Below are 17,171 nucleotides of genomic sequence, written 5' to 3' on the forward strand. Positions count from 1 at the left end.
TTTCTTTAACCTTTTGATTTTTAAGTTTAAGATACATTTGCTAATACATGCCCTAAAAAGCTTGTGACTATAAAAATGATGCCACTAATTATTTAAATAAATTATGGGACTTTGCTTGATGATTCTGTCTGATTTCCAGGACAAGAGATACACACAAGAGCCATTTCATAGGGCCAAAGAAAGGCCAATCTAGGATGGATTGATGCACTTCTAGGCCAATACAAAGGTCTTGAACCTAGTGTGAAGACTCGAGGTTACTATGTTTAACATATGTTAAGACATAGGCTTTCCTTGTATCCACACTCACTCTGAAGGTACTCACAGACGAGTATCCCCGAAACCTTGGCTCCTATAATCTGGTCCCCTTTTCTGCCTCTCATAGTGTGGTACCTTTCTGTAGTCCTGGCAATGACTGGGTAAATGCATCATTACTTAGATCATTTTGATTGGGCCCTGATTGAAGGACCTGTTATAGATTTATTTTTCTTCTACTTGGAATTTTTACACATAAGACTTTGATAGTCTATATTTTCATCCAGAAATTTTTCTTTTCTTTTGGATTTTCTGATGTCTTTTTAATATCTCTTGCCAATTGATTCATATACCTCATACCTCAGCCATGCATCCCTAAGTGATCCCTTTTTTTTATATCACCCTCTTAACGGGGGGAATGTAAAAAAATATCATTATTTAAATTGCAAAGTTTAAATTCCTTTTGAGAAGAATTTTAGGTAAAGAAGATGCTACTTCCCTGAATTCAGAAACTGAACTGTTGTAGAAGCCATCATGAAGAAGCCTCCAGACCACGAACTGCACAAAATGAACTTTGGGTGTCGTTAATGAACATTTATTTGCATGCATACTTTCATGCCAAAGGGGACTGCCCCCTAACTGGCTTTCTGTCAATGCGTCCAGTAATTCTTGGTTTTATTCTTTTCTTTCTCTTATCCTCAATTATTGTAATCTTTAAATTGATTATGTTTTCATGATCCTTTGGAAAAAAATTAAGTTTTGCAAACGATCAAAGGGGGGAATGTAAAAAAATAGACTCGAATACAGGACTACAATCCCCATGAGCCTTTGCTCCACTTCCCCAGAATGCCTTGTAATCTCACCTGGGCCGAGATCGAGAAGGTATTTAAGTTGATTCAAAGGCTTTTGAAGGGCTCTTGGCTCTTTTTGGACTTCCGTTTTGGAGCAGACACGGCTCTTTCCATAATGTAGGTGAGGTCTAGGCCTCTGGCCTAGACACGTGTTTTTTCTTATCCTGTATTTTCTTTTAATCCTTAACTTTAATAAACCTCTAAAAAATATAATACTCCTTGCAGAGAGAAACTAATTTCTACCTGCCTCAGATGCCTCAGTCTCCCCATCTCCCCTAAATTTTAATCTTTACAGAATCCAACAGTATAATATCAAAATACTATGCATGGTATTGGCCAGAATGTTCTGTGGCTTTTGGGTATAATATTTCTTTAATTAGACATATATATTTCTAATACCTTTCACTAGTGGTCTTTAAGGAAAGTCTTTGAGGATTATTTACTACGTTTGTTGTGGAGTTTCTTTTCAAAGTTTGGACTAAATATTATATGAACCTCCAATTCTCAAGTTCCATGATGCTGTGATTCAATCATGAGGAATCCATTATCAGCAACAACATTGACTGAGTATTATGGGCACTAGCACTTAAGTAATTAGGTATTCTTATTTACATTATCTATATTATAGTAATGCTTTATGACTTTATTACATGAGGAAAATAATTTAAAGCAAGCCAGAATTTTAAAAGTTCAACATTTTAGACCAAAATTATTATGTCCATTAGTGCATAAAATCCCTCTCTTTGTGCCCCTATAATTGTGTTTAACAGTGCAAAAGATGGCTGTTTTAGAGAAAAGTAACATATCTACCATTTTCAACGAGGAAAGCAACACATTCCAAATACTCCTAACAAAAATGAACATTTCTCACTTCATGTGGAAAACTAGACATTAATTTGCCTAAAATGTTATTAATATACTGTCTAGACATCCATTAAATATCCCTAATGAATAATGTGGAAAATAGGAGAATTGAATCCTTTGGGGTTAACCATTTAATTATTTCTCATGTAACTATTAAGATAGACCACAAAGGAAAAAAATTCATCTAAATTCAATGTGATACAAGTAGTTCTGCTAATTACTGAGAAGAGTTTTGCAGAAGAAAAAAAATATTTCGAAGATCAAGTCAGGCAATGACAACCAGTAAATTCAGTTCTTTAATTTAATTGCCATTGGGAAGAAAAAGATTAGTCTTTGTTCTCTGCTTGCTGGTTTAAATAATACATACCAAATGGCTTCATTCCAGTTCTTTCTGTAAGCAATTATTTATGGTGATTATGTCATTATTTCTTCTCAACAATCAGATTAATAAACTTAGTAATAAAATGTTTTTCAACTTTTCCTTCCATGACTTTGAAAAAGATCTTTCAGGGATAGCCTTTTTAGTTTTAAATTTTTTTAAAATAAGTATTGAAATCAATTTTAAAATTCCTAAATATGGAAAAATTAAAATTCTTTGTTTTGGCCAAAAAAGTTAAGCGAAAAATGATTAGAATAGAAGGGATTTAATAAAAAACTATTTAAAGCTCAAGATGATTTTGGATATAGATACTCATCATCAGAGAGGCTGACCCACTGGATGAAGCTTATTTGGCCACAGTAGCCAATGAAATGGACAACAAGACAAAATATAACTCTATATATTTATACACTCAGTATTGTGTGGTTCTTCCCATATGTAAAATCTGATGACCTCCCCTAGCTAACTCTATGTCTTCTGACCTCGATACATAGGAAAGATAATTAAAATTATGTTGAAAAATGTTACAGGTCCAAGAAATAAAGGCAGACAATGATCTGTGTATTACTCAGAAGCCCCCTCTCTGCACATCATGATGACTTGAAGAAGAAAATCAGAATGGTACTGGATATGGTGAGCACCAAATGATCCCATAGAAAAATTGCATTGACTTAACAGATATGGTCAAATACAATTATATTTCCAGAGTAAGCTGTGTGGAGTCAGACTATCCTCAGGTTGGGGAAAAGATCAGAGTAAATACTAAGTGACAAACCAGAAGAAAGGATGAAAAGGTAGGAAAAAAAAAAGGCTAAATTTGATGATTATAGTTCCAGCCTTACATGTTTGAATATGTTGTTGATTCAGAAAAATGGGAACAGGACACAAGACAATTATGATTTCTTAGAGAAGTGTAACAATTACCTCAACAAGGAGGCTGAAAGAAAGAGTCCACAAAGCATGTTGGTCAGTAAATATAATCTGTTTGACAAGTAAAAGGAAAAAGGACATGGAAGCCAAGGTTAACCAGCTTTTCTGCCAAAAATTAGAGGAAGATGACCTACTGATCATGAGTAATATGGACTCCCCAAATAAAGAACAATGGCTCACAAGAGAACAAGCTTAACCTCTGACCATGGTTGAGGGTATTTTAGTTGGCACTAAAAGGAGAAACAGTTAGGATGGGAAATTAAAGATATCTTTAGATATTTTTATAGTGGCCTATTTGGTCTTTCACTTTAGTACCCAAAATACTTTATAAGGAAGTAGCAATGATGTTTTAGAAAAATGAAGTCACTAATATGGTTGGATATGACCAAAAACAAAAAGAAGAAACCTATGAAAATGACTCAATTTAAAAGGAATCTGAGTATATTTTTTTAATGTGGGATTTCTTCAGATATTTGAAAACAATCATACTGTTCCACTTCTCACCCTCATGCTTTCTTTCCTTCAGGCTCACCTATTACCAGTTATTTCTGCTTTACTCATATATAGCACTATCTGGAGGCTCTTTGTCAACCTGTCTGCCCTCCAAATAAATATTCTTCCTAAAATGTGACACCTGTAATTAAACACAATACTCTAGATTTGAGCTAAGTTGATCACAGCAGAGCACTGTGGGGCTATTATATCTCATTTTAGAGGCTTCTAAGCATAATATAAGAATAGAAGTTAGAGAGTCAGGTTCTGAAGTCAGTATGACCTGAGTTCAAATCTAGCCTCAGACTTTTACCAGCTGCAACCCTGGGCAAGTCACTTAATCTTGTTTGCCTCTCTAAAATGAGATAGAGAAGGAAATCACAAACTATTCCAGGATCTTTGCCCAGAAAATCCCTGAAGGGGTCACAGAAGAAGTCACCTTGTTGAAGTAATTGTTTTACATCAGTTAAACTTCTCTAAGAAATCATAACTGTCTTGTGTCCAGTTCCCATTTTTCTGAATCAATAGCACATTTAAATATGTAAAGCTGGAACTATAATCCTCAAATTTAGCCCTTTTCCCTCATCTTCATCCTTTCTTTTGATTTGGTATTCAGTATTTATTCTGATCTTTTCCCCAACCCAAGGGGACTCAACTTAAAATCACTAAAACCCAGCAACAACAAACACACAATAGTATTTTTCAGTTTCCAGAGTGCACTACAGAAGCATTTTGAATTAGGAGGTTTACTAAAATATACCATTTTTTCAGGACAAACTAATATATTATGTATATTACTAACGTATAATATACATATAGGAAATAATAATTTCCTATATCTCAAAAACTCACTATAAAAGTGGGAGTTTATGAGAAAGAAAGGGGATGAAGGAGAAAGGAATGAATATTTATATAGCACTTGCTAAGTTCCAGGCACTTGGATCTTATTTGATCCTCACAGTAACCTTTAGAGGTAGTAGCTATTATTATTCCTATTTTCTAATTGAAGAAACTGGGACAAACAGAGGCCAAGTTATTTGGGCACACAGCTAGTATCAGAGACTAGATTTGCACTTAGATTTTCCTGACTCCAGACTCAGTGCTATATCCACTGCCCCACTTGGCTGTCTCTAGGGAGGGGAGAAAGGGAGAGTATGTAAACTGGAGTGAGATAGAAACATATCCTATGATTCTCTTTATCTAAAATTTCACATGTTGAGCTATCCTATCTTTACCTCTACTACATGCCTATGACCATTTGTATTATTTCATATATTTGCCTTCTTGGTCACATAATTTGTGATCAGAGGCATTCTGGAACACTTTTCTCCCCTCTTCTTGTCAAAAATAGACATTTCACTTCATGGTATACTGTCACTAAAATAGGAATAATCCATTTTTCTGTGTGCCAGAGCCCAACTTTTTGCTAATATTCCTTCTCAAACAGGACTCCTAGTGTGTCCTGAATTTCTCATGAATTTTCTAGGTAGGAGCAGGCATGTAAAAAGGTGCTCTTAAGTAAAAATACTTTTTAAACATCAAAGACATATAGGAAGAGAAAAATCTGCAGGCTGGTCATGCATTAAGAATTAGACACAACAGATGGCCAGAGCAAGTGCTATATTAGTAGCACTTGAGATATTAAAAGAATCAAAGGAAGCATCTCACATATTGGGTGGATCCTCTCTGGAAGATTTATGGAAGACATCAAGGTGAATAAAACAGGATAAGAAAGCCTGGAGGGTTATCGTCTATGTCAAAGGAGAAAACACTCACTCTGATGAAGTCAGAGATACTTTTAAATGTCTTAATTCCTGAATGCCTCATAGAATTGGCTACAAAATAGAGATGAATATATCACTACTGAGATGTCATCTTATAAAATTTTTAAAGATTCTCTCAAATATAAAATGCTAAAAACAATAAGTGTATCTAAATCTATTTTTTTCATAACTGAATACAGCATATATCTAATTGTATAAAACAGTAAAATAATAGGACACATTATTGGTTACAGCATCATAATTCCAATGTTTTAGGGTGTGTGTCAGTGCTAATGGGAGGCATATTTGTTAGATATCAACTTGCCAAGTGCTCCAGAATTCCTAAGGGTAAGACACATAATAAAAATCAATACAACATTATTATGGCAATAATAATTTACTGTTTCCCTTCAGGCTATATTATACCCAATTTTTTTTTTATTTTCTGCTTGCAACAGAAATATCTGCCCCACTTAAGAAAGTTATAGTATATTTTGCAAAGTAGAACAGTATGTTGTGCCTTGTGGACAACAATAAAGCTACAATCGTGGCTAAAAAACATTGATGTTAGCTATTCTCATTGCATTGTTGCCATGTTGACATTTTTTTACTTGATTTACAATTGTGGTTGCTTCTCAGACTTGTAATTGGACCAGTGTCATTGCTTAGAAAGAGCAATCTTCTCTGTGTTTATTGCATTTTGAGACATTTCTTCTGCCTTCTTTATTTTAGGCAGCATCTAGTCAGATTGCCATATCACATAAAACTGGCCCATTTTTGATATATGTTCAGTCTCTTGCTGCACTTGCAATGAACATCCATGTTGGTGAGCTATTTATATTCTCAGATCTCATTTCTGGTAATCTTTACCATCAAGCATAAGATTAATGCAATCCACCCTAAAACTAGATATAATAGCCATCATTGCACATGACGCATATAGGAAAATGCTCTACTATCTAATGGAATTAATGATGAGGTTACTAAATCATCTGTGAAGTATTCATTCCCCTAAACACATAATCCAGTTTCCTCACAAATATTTAATTTTTCTATGGTCTTCTCTCATCTTTCACCCATACTGATGAAAGATGGGCCTATACTTATGTACTTGTAGGGTATAAAATATTCATTGGACCAAATCATATAATCATATACAATAATGAGTTGGAATTTAAGCATTAATTTATTTTGGAGTTTGGGGGTTAAATATGCCCATTTATAAATGTGCCATTCAAACTAGGATATATACTTATATGTCAATTATACTTAAAAATGAGGTTTTAAGAAAAAGAAAATAATGTATGATGTTTGTGTCCTCTTACCATTTAAGTGGCACTGAATATTGTGTATAAAATTTTGCACATTTTTGTAAAATGGAACAGATCTAGGCTGAGTCTCAGAGACTTGGAAATAGGCAAGAACATAAAGTGGAAAACACACACATGCAACTAGGATCCCATTATTAGAACATTTGGAAGAGAATAAATAAATAAATAAACTCTGGCCAATCTCAAAATTTTACCTCCTGAAGCCCATTGTTTATGTTAGAATATTTGATATTTGGTTCTTGAAGTCAAGTATTTCAACTGGCATTTTCACATTTTTGAAACTACTTGTTATTGAATTTGCCTAGAAGAAAGAATAGATTGTCTGGTTTTTAGCACTTTTTTTTTCCTTTTTCAGAGGCTGTCCCTCTTTTCATATGCCAAACAGGCATTTTCTAGGGAAGCATTATATACAAACCTGTATTTTAAATCTTTTTTCTCCTGTTCTGTTATAGAATATTTTTCTTTTTGGTGGTGCAATGGGGGAAAAGACCAACCATGCTGACTCTTACTCTTACAGAGTTTTTCTGAGAACCTTTAGAGGCACTTGAAAACCAAGGAAGGAGACAGTCTGAGATGAGGCAGCTGACAGGAAGGGAGATAAGACTGTTTGACATTCACAGGGTGGAGTTGCAGGAAGATAGAGGTTACAAAGGGCTCTATAGATGGCAGAAGGTCATAGAAGGATTAAATGCTGTCAAATAGCCAGATCAGTTGTTTGGGGGAGAGGAATACAGGTGAGGAAATAACTTTAGCCTTAATCCCAATGGATATAAGAACATTTTCCTAATTGTGTCACAAGATGGCCAAAAAAAATATCACTCTTACTAGACTCTTGGTATATCAACCACAAATTTTCATTTTATGTCTATTTTTAAAAGTTACTTTAAACACTGGCATAATAACTCTTGAAACAAAAGAATTGCAGGACAATAATACAAGTTTTTGTTTACTTGTAGTTTGGTGTTATTTCATTCTTCCTCATAATGGAAAAACTAACTCAGAAAGCAGGAATTTTATCAGTACACGAGATAATAATCAATCATAAAATATGTTAAATGCTTAGTAGGCACCAGTGTGTTAAGTTTTACATATACAAAAAGGACCAAAAATAGTCTTTGTCCTGGAGAAGCTTATATTCCAATGGGGGAGTAAGATGTATATGTCAGCAAATATAAGATACAAACAGTTTCAGGAAAAGAATTTTAGAGGGGAAGCAGAGGATGAAAGGTGGTTGTGGGGAGAATGGAGAGACACTAGGAAAGATCTTCAGCAAAAGAATTTGAGCTGGTCTGGGAAGGATGCTATTGAGTTGATGATGACTGGGAGAGAGAGCTTTCCAGGCATGGAGGGCAGCCAGGATGTGTTACGAGAAATCTAATGTAGGAAAAACCATTTTAAATTGTAAGGGCAGAGAAGACTTAATGGAGGAGATAGCATCTGAGTTTAGTTGTAAAATGTAGGAAGGAACAAAAAAATGTAGGCATCAATTCTAAGTTTAGTGCTGGGGTGATAGCTTGAGCAAAAACTTAGAAAAGAAGAGCTGAATATAAAGTTGAGGGATAGAGCGTAATCTAGTTTGGCTGGTGAGAGAAATAAAACTAGAAAGAACTAATTGAAATAAAACTAGAAAAGAACTAATTAAAGTTTTGGAGTCAAGGTATTACGTGATCAGAGCTATGGATTGTTAGAAAGATGACACAGGTGACACAGCAAGAGCAGATTTGAAATTAGATAAGAAGCAGGAACAATAGATAGGAGAATGTTACCATAATTGGGGCAGCTTTGAGTTAGGAAGGCCTGTATTTTAATCCTGTCTCAGACATTTATAGGTTATCTTGACTTTGGGGAAGTTATTTAACCTCCAAAGGCTTCAATTTTCTCATCTCTAAAATGGAAAAAATAATATCTACTTCCCAGGGGTTTTGCGAAGTTCAAATGAGACAATATATCCAAAACATTTTGCAAACCTCAAAGCACAAATCTAACTATTATTGTTGCTTATTTGCATTATATTTATTATTAAAATATTAACTTCATATAGGAGAAGAGAAATAAGGAACTGACCTATGGTGGGTACAGTGGAAATAAAGGCAAGGGGCTAGATACAAGACAAAACTGAGGTATCATCAATAAAACACAATTATTTTTCTCAGTGGTTATTAATGGTCCATTTGCTCACTCAGGGAATTACAAGTCTTAAACTCAGACATTTTGAAAGGCACAAAGTATAGCCAGCACCAATTTGACTTTGCATTTACTTTATAAACCATAAAGCACCATATAAATATAATTTGTTTTTGCTATTATTAGGAAGCAGATGAAATGAGACCAATTTAATTTTCTTTCCATATCAGTGACATAAGCTTGATTGTTAAGAATCATAACATTAACTCATATATGACACCTTATAATTTACAAGATTCTCCTTCCAACATTACCTTGTTAAAAAAAAAGAGTATGGGTATCATTATCCCCATTTTACAGATGAACAAAATGAATCTTCAAGAGATTAAATGGCTACTTGGTACCCAGCTAATACAGTATGTGAGAGAGCAAGGAGTTGAAGCCATGTCTCTCTAAATGACTTCAGTACTACATTAAATCATGCTTCCTTTTTGCATGGTGGAAGCCACCTATTTACACTTTGATTAAAAACCAGGAGGTAGTGCGGTTCTTCTCCAAAGGGTTGGAGAGTAAATATTTTACGTTTTCTGGGTCAAGGAGAAATTGAGGGCATTACATAGTTATTGTGTAGACTGTAGAGGGAATTTCATTTCCTCCCCCTCCTGGATTGCTGACCTACTCCATCCCATTTTTACATGCCAGCTCTAATAGCCAAGAGGGGTCTTTTGGTCACTCACTACTTCCTTCAAGCCACATGAAGTACATCAATAGATGATAATGCACAAAGACAAAAGTCATTCTCGGTCACCGAGAGACTACCACTAGACTTCCTTCAGCAGGCAGGTGAAGGACAAATGGAGATTCCTGCAGGATGGGCTACATGTGGTCAGAATGAGAGTAAGAAAGAGACTTTAAATCAATGCTTATATACCTTTTCTATCTCAAGTGATTACTAATAAACTTTATGGAAAATAAGAACTTGGAGATATTAATTTAAATATAACATTATTTCTGTAATGAGAAATTTCCACAATTTTGATTAAAGAAATTCATAATAACATTTATATTCAACAAGGTGTGGGATATGATTGTAATGGAATATTATTGTGCCATTAAAAAAATAACAAATAAGATAATCACAAAATAACCTGGAAAGACTTCAAGGAAGTGATGCAAAGTGAAGTGAGCAGAACCAGGAGAACATTGTACATAGTGACATGGGCACTGTACCCCCGGAAACCCAGGTGAACTATTATCAGGGAAACTCCCTTGCCCTTGCATCCTCTGGACTCTGAACCTAGAAACACCCAATGACCCACCCCCTCAGGGTCCAGAGATGTTTATCCTCCTTGATTGTCCTCTAGATTTAAGATGGACAAAGAGCTGAATCTTTATGCCTCCAGGCAGACCCCAGTCAGATGACCACCCCACCCCACCAAGTGCCTGAGGGATTAGCACTCTAAAGTCACATCCACACCATGACATAGCATTGGTGGTAAAGAGTATAAAATCCCCAGAACTGATGTCCTCTGGGGGACAGCCTTTCCATCCATGCTGTCCCCATGGGGGGAAACAGCCTTTCCTTTCATGCTGTCCTCCCAAGGAACTGCTCCCCATCTTTCTGTCCCACCTTGCTATCCTCCTGGCCATTCTCAACATTACTTCCTAAATTAATAAATCTCTTTTTGTTTTTAAGCTAAGTTTTAGAGTCTTGCATTCTTGCAAAAGGTATCCTTCCCGAATTCCAGAGGTACACATCCAAACCCCATAACACATAGTACCAGCAATAATGTATGATGGTGAACTCTGAATGATAACTATTATCAACAAGGCAAGGATAAGAGACAAGTCCAAGGGACTCATGACAAAAAAGGCTTTCTACCTCCATAGAAGAAGCAGATGGAATCTGAATAATGTAGATTGAAACATACCATTCTTCACTTCATTTCCTCCACAAACTTTTCTCCAGTGCATGCAACATGACGAAAAGGGAAATCTGTATTACGATAATATAAGTACAACTTATATAATATTGCCTGCCTTCTTGGGGAAGGGAGAGAGAGAAGGAAATTTATTTTTAATTTTAAAAAATTGCATGTTTCTTCTGTTGCTTCAATCAAACTTGATTTAATTAACTTGCCATTATATTCCAGGCAATAATATTCCAAGCTTTCTTTGCTTAACTAACAAATGAGTCATTCAGAAAATTTTGCCTGTAACCTCATTTTCTTTTCTTTTTTTGTCAAGAAAGTTTTGTGATAAGAAATTACATTTAAAAAAATTTCCAATTTTTCTGACTGTTTCTTTCCTATGAATTGGGAATATTGCGGTGAGTGCTTGTTTTATTGTTCAATTTGTCCAATTCTTTGTGACCCCATATTGAGTGCTATTTTACAAACCTCCTGCTCATTTTATAGACAAGAAAACAGGCCAATAGAGTTAAGTGACTTACTCAGGGTTATCCAGCTAGTAGGCATCTGGGGCTAGATTTGAACTCAGGAAGGTGTGTTTTCTTGATTCCAGGCAAGGCACTCTATCCACTGTGTACCTGGATGCCCTGATAAGTGCTTAGCTGGCAATATTGACTTCTATTGTGTCTATTTACCAGAACTAGTGTCCCTGCATAATAAACAGAATACTTGGCCATCTAATTCATTAACAAAACAATCCATACTCCACTGCACCTTGAAAGTGGGACATTCAAAGTTTATTTTTCACTTCTTGTTTTGACATGATGGGTATGTACTAGGAAAAAAAATTTAAATGCTATGGTATGGTGATATGCATAGCACTTGAAATATTATCAAGTTATAATTGCAGCACAGATTTGTAGTGTGCTGAACAGCAGTGCAGAGCAATGAGAGCACCATATATGGGCTCTGCCATAATTACTCCACTTTACCATAGTAGAGGGAAAGCAGCTACAGACAATATATAAATATGTGAGCATGGCTGTGTTCCCATAAAAATTTATTTATGGACATAGAAATTTTAATTTCATATAATTTTCATGTATCGCAAAATAACATTCCTTTTGATTTTTTTTCCCCAATCACTTAGAAATGAAAAACCATTCTTTAGGTGGGAGGCTATCCAAAAATAGTTGGCAAGATGGATTTGGCCCACGATAATTTGTCAACTTTCATTCTAAATAGAAACTCTCAATGGGCACATACTCAAAAAATGGTTCAGACTAGGAAGATGTGTTGACTAGAGATAGAATAAAAAGCATCACTCCCCCGAAATTATTTTTAAAAACATAAACTATTATTATAATAGACATTTTGTAGACAATAAATAACATTATATATAGTGTCCCAAAAGCTTTAGTGCTATTTTTAAGCTTTAATAACTTCAAAAATATAAAGAATACAAGCTTACAAAAAATACTTGAAATGTTAATTGCATAAATAAAAATTGTATAAATAAAAAATAAAAAATATCACTCTCCCCAAACATAAACTATTATTGTAGTAGACATTTTGTAGACAATAAATAACATTATATATACAAAGTGTCCCAAAAGCTTTAGTGCTATTTTTATGCTTTAATAACTTCAAAAACATAAAGAATACAAACTTACAAAAATACTTGAAAGGTTAATTGCATAAATTTTTGCATTTATTTAGATTTGTGAACTTGGAATAATCAATTTCAAAGTTTTTATTTTAACAAGAAAGAGAGCATCCTCTGTATGCACACTGTATGTGCAACAGTTTTTTTATCATTGTCTCGGATCAATAGTTCTTGTTTGGTCACCTTAGTCACCTGATTTGTCTTCATTAGACTTTTTCTCGTGGGGTCACTGCCAATGTTTGCTTCTAAATATTATTCTTGTATGATCTTAAAGCTATGACAGTAAATGCAATTTCTTTAGTAGCTAAGCAGCAACTAATGAAAATTTTTAAATTCTGAAAATCAGCTAGAGTGATATATAGCAGAAGATAGAGGTTATGATGAATTTTAATACAAATATATTTTAAAAGTTTTAATAATTACCCTTTCAAATGCTTTTTACATTTGTGGCAGTTAAACAAGTTCTTAAGTTATTAAAGAACAGAACTTCATTAAGACCTTTGGAATAATTTATATAACAACAGAATAACATATATCACTAATTTTTATAATAAATATACTGATATTTTTGGGAAATATTTAATTGTCCTTCAACTTGTTAAAAATGACAGGGTAGTTGTTGATAGTGCAAATATGATTTTAGATTATTAGACTAATAAAAATATGGCCAGTCAGATGGAGTCTAATACAAATTTTTTAATCCTGATTTTAAAAAAATGTATTTTCATCATTCTTTTCTTTTTAAATGTTGAGTTCTGAATTCTTTTCTATCCATTCTTTTGTCCCCAAACACACTGAGCAGACAAACAAAATGATATCAATTAATTATAAATGTGCAATAATGTATAACATTTCCATTTTGGCAACATCACAAAAAATAAAAAAAATAAAAAAATAAAATTTCAAAGTGCACTCAGAATAAACATTTTTTCATCATGAGTCATATGGGATTGTTTTCAATCACAGAATGGAGGAGCCAAATCTTTCACAATTGAACATCATTACAACATTGCTATTATTATGCCCAATGATCTCTTCATTCTTCCTACTTCACTTTGTATCAGTTCATATAGGTCTTACCAAGTTTTTTTTTTTTCTGAAACCACCCCCATTGTAATTTCTTATAGCATAATAGTATTTCATCACAATCATATGCCACAACTTCTTCAGTCACTTCCCAATTGGTGAGCATTCCTTCTGTTTCTAGTTCTTTGAGACCACAAAAAGAGCTGCTATAAATATTTTTATAATTTTTTTGTAAATATGTAAAATATGTAAATATGTAAAAAAAGGTAAAAAAAAATTCCCAGGAGTTTTCATTTTGGAATCTCTTTTAGGTGAATTCTTTTAATTTCTATTTTATTCTCAAGATCTAAGACATGGGGGCATTTTTCCTTGACATTTTGGGAAATTTGATATATAGGTTCTTTTTTGATCATGGCTTGCAGGTAGTCCACAATTCTTAAATTGTCTCTTAACCTATTTTCCAGCTCAGTTATTTCAATAAGATATTTTACATTTTCATCTATTTTTTCATTCTTTTGATTTTGTTTTATTGCTTCTTATTGTCTCATGGAGTTATTAATTTCCATTTATTGAATTCTAATTTTTAGGAATTATTTTCTTCATAGAGCTTTTGTACTTCTTTTTCCATATGACAAATTATGCTTGTTATGGTGTTATTGTTATTAGTATTTTTGTGCTTCTTTTACCAAACTGTTAATCAATCCTCTTTCCATAATTTTCTTGCATCACTTTCATTTCTTCTCCCAATTTTCCCTCTGCCACTTTAATCTTCTTTAACTCTTCCACAATTCTTGTTATTCTTGGGTTCAATGAACATTTTTCTTTGAGGCTTTGCTTATAGCTGTTTTTACATGATTGTTTTCCTCTACCCTGAGGACAACATGGTGGGACAGTAGATAGAATGCTGTGTTTGGAGTAAGAAGGACCTGAGTCCAGATCTGACCTCAGACACTTAATAGCTATATGACTCTGTGCAGGTCTTTTAACCCCAATTGCCTTAATTTCTTCATTTCTAACATGAGCTAGAGAAAGAAATAGTATTTTTGCCAAGAAAACCCCAAATGGTGTCATGAAGACTTAGATGTGACTGAAATGAATGAACAACAACTTTATTGTTTATATCTTGGACTTCCCTGACACCACAGTACCTTTAAATTGTCCAGTTCTATTTTCTGATATTTGTAGTTTATTTCTTTATTTTGAATTTCATATTAAAGTTGATCTTTGTGCACCTGGGAATGGGTAGGCATTGTTCCAGCCTTCTGGCTACAATTTTCAGAGATAGTTCTAGGAGGTTTGCATGTTTTTGGTGCTTCTAAGGTTATATGATCCAGGATCTCCTGATCTGTACTTTAGCTAGGAAGTACCCCTGCTCCATTGCAGTATTCCTTTTGGCCCTGCAACCATTACCACACTTCCTGCTCCCCTGTAACTGCAAACACTAGTACTGCTCAAGGTCTTGGAACTGTTACCAGTTTCTTGCTCACTTGTGACTTATTATAAGCATCCCTCTCCACCATGGAACTGCATCCCAGAACTACTTGTGGGCAATAAAGCTATCAATCAGCACCAGTTCCACTCAGTGCCAGAAAAAGGATTCTACAATTTCTTTCTGGTCATTTGTCCAACCCCATAAACTGTCTCTGAGCTAAGAGTTCTTGAAGATGCTTCTGCTGTCACAGGTGCCTCCAAGGCTCTATGCTGGCAGACTACTAAGCATCTTTAAACATCTTTCTGTAATTATCTTGTTTTATAAATTATCAGGGTACACTTTTGGATCTTTGTTTTATAAAAAAAAAAAGACCTGAGACTACATGCTTTTAAGTTCTTTTTGAGTTCTATATCCAGTAATATGCAATGATACTTAGCCAATAACCATGACAAATATTTGAACAATGTCTGCTTTCATACAAGCTTTGAGATCATGGTGAGGGTGTGAGGTGGGATAAAACAGGATGTACTGTAATACTGCAAACAGCTGGATGAGATAATATTCTGAATTCCCGTCTAGGCTTAGAATCTTGTAATTTTAAAAAGTGGTAGGTTTCCCTATTTGAATTTAAAGGAAATTTTTACTTCATTCCAATCTCTCAAGTCTTTCTTTAAAATATCATTCAGTATTTAGTAAACTCAAATGTAGAGGGATACCATAATCAAATGAGGGGAACAATAAAAAGTTTGCCTGTCAGGCTTATGGATAAAGGGAGAATTTATTACCAAAACAAGTTTATGACAATGTTCATGGAGAACATTCTTAGAAATAAAATGCACAATTTTGATTACATTAAATTTAAAACTTACTGTGCAAAAACCAATGCAACTAATATTAGAAAGGGAATTACAAATTGGGAAAAAATTCTTAAAAGTAAAGTCTGAAAAAGGCTTCATTTCTCAAATATATAAAGAACTAAATCAAATTTATAAAAATACAAAGCATTTACCACATGACAAATGGTTAAAGGTTATAAGCAGGCAATTTTCCAATGAAGAAATTAAAACTATCTGGTCAAATGAGGAAATGCTCCAAATCTATTGATCAGAAAAAGGTAAATTAAAACAACTCTGAGAGACTACCTGATAACTATCAAAGTAGCTAACCAAAAAGGAAAATGATAAATGTTGGAGGGGATGCAGCAAAATCAGGACACTAATGCACTGGTGGTGAAGTTGTGAATATCTGATACAACATTTCTGGAGAGCAATCTCAAACCAGACTCAATGGGCCATAAAACTATCCTTACACTTAGACCCAGTAATACCACTCCCGGGTCTGTATCCAAAGAGATCAGAAACAGAGGGAAAAGATTAACAGCTCTTTTTGTAGTAGCAAAGAATTATAAACTAATGGGATATGCATCAATTGAGGAATAGCTATACAAGCTGTGTTTTAAGGTTATAATGGAAAACTATTGAGCCATGAGAAGTGATGAACAGGATGAGTTCAGAAAAAAAAAAACTGGAAAGATTTATATGAAATGATGCAAAGGGAAGTGAAGAAGACCAGGAGAATAGTATATACAATACCAGAAATACTGTAGGATGATCAATTGTGATCATTAGCAAAACAAAGTTCCAAGATAACCCCAAGGGATTCCTGATTGAAAAAACAAACAAACAAATTGAATCCAAAGTCAAAGAAAGAACTGTTGGAATCTGACTGCAGATAAAAGCAAGCCATCCTTCACTTTATTTCTTTAATGAAATTTTTAAATGTTTATTTGGTAGAGATTTTCAATCATGACATGAAGAATATGGAAATATGTATTGCATGAAAGCACAGGTATAACCTATATTGGATTATTGACAGCCTCAGAGAGGGGCAGGAGGGAGGGGTGAAAGGAATCTGAATAGGAAAATATCAGAAAACAATTGTCAAAAATTGTTTCTATATGTAATTGAAAAAAAAATTAAAAAATAAAGGGATACAGATGAAATTTTATTTGCAAGGAATTAGATATTTTTTTTTAGTCTCTTTCTCTCAGTTAAAATCACTACTCAGATGTTAGTAGCCATATTCCCAGAAAGAAAGAATTTTTAAAAATGTAATCAAAGAGAGTCCTAAGGAATTTATATATCAATTTGC

At 34.0% G+C, this 17,171-nt stretch overlaps 1 protein-coding gene across 7 annotated transcripts in view; it reads right to left on the bottom strand.

Moving 5' to 3' along the window:
* The window catches only part of PAG1 (phosphoprotein membrane anchor with glycosphingolipid microdomains 1), a 249,680-nt gene that overhangs the window by 85,337 nt on the left and 147,172 nt on the right, over positions 1–17,171 (bottom strand). The window contains exon 5 of one of the 7 annotated variants that reach the window (XM_056824143.1): positions 10,918–10,982. The exons of the other annotated variants lie outside the window; for them this stretch is intronic. The gene's annotated coding sequence lies outside the window, so the exon portion shown is untranslated. The remainder of the gene's footprint in view (positions 1–10,917; positions 10,983–17,171) is intronic. 7 annotated transcript variants of the gene reach the window in all.

Source organism: Monodelphis domestica, chromosome 3 (genome assembly GCF_027887165.1).
Source record: "Monodelphis domestica isolate mMonDom1 chromosome 3, mMonDom1.pri, whole genome shotgun sequence".
Taxonomy (NCBI): domain Eukaryota; kingdom Metazoa; phylum Chordata; class Mammalia; order Didelphimorphia; family Didelphidae; genus Monodelphis; species Monodelphis domestica.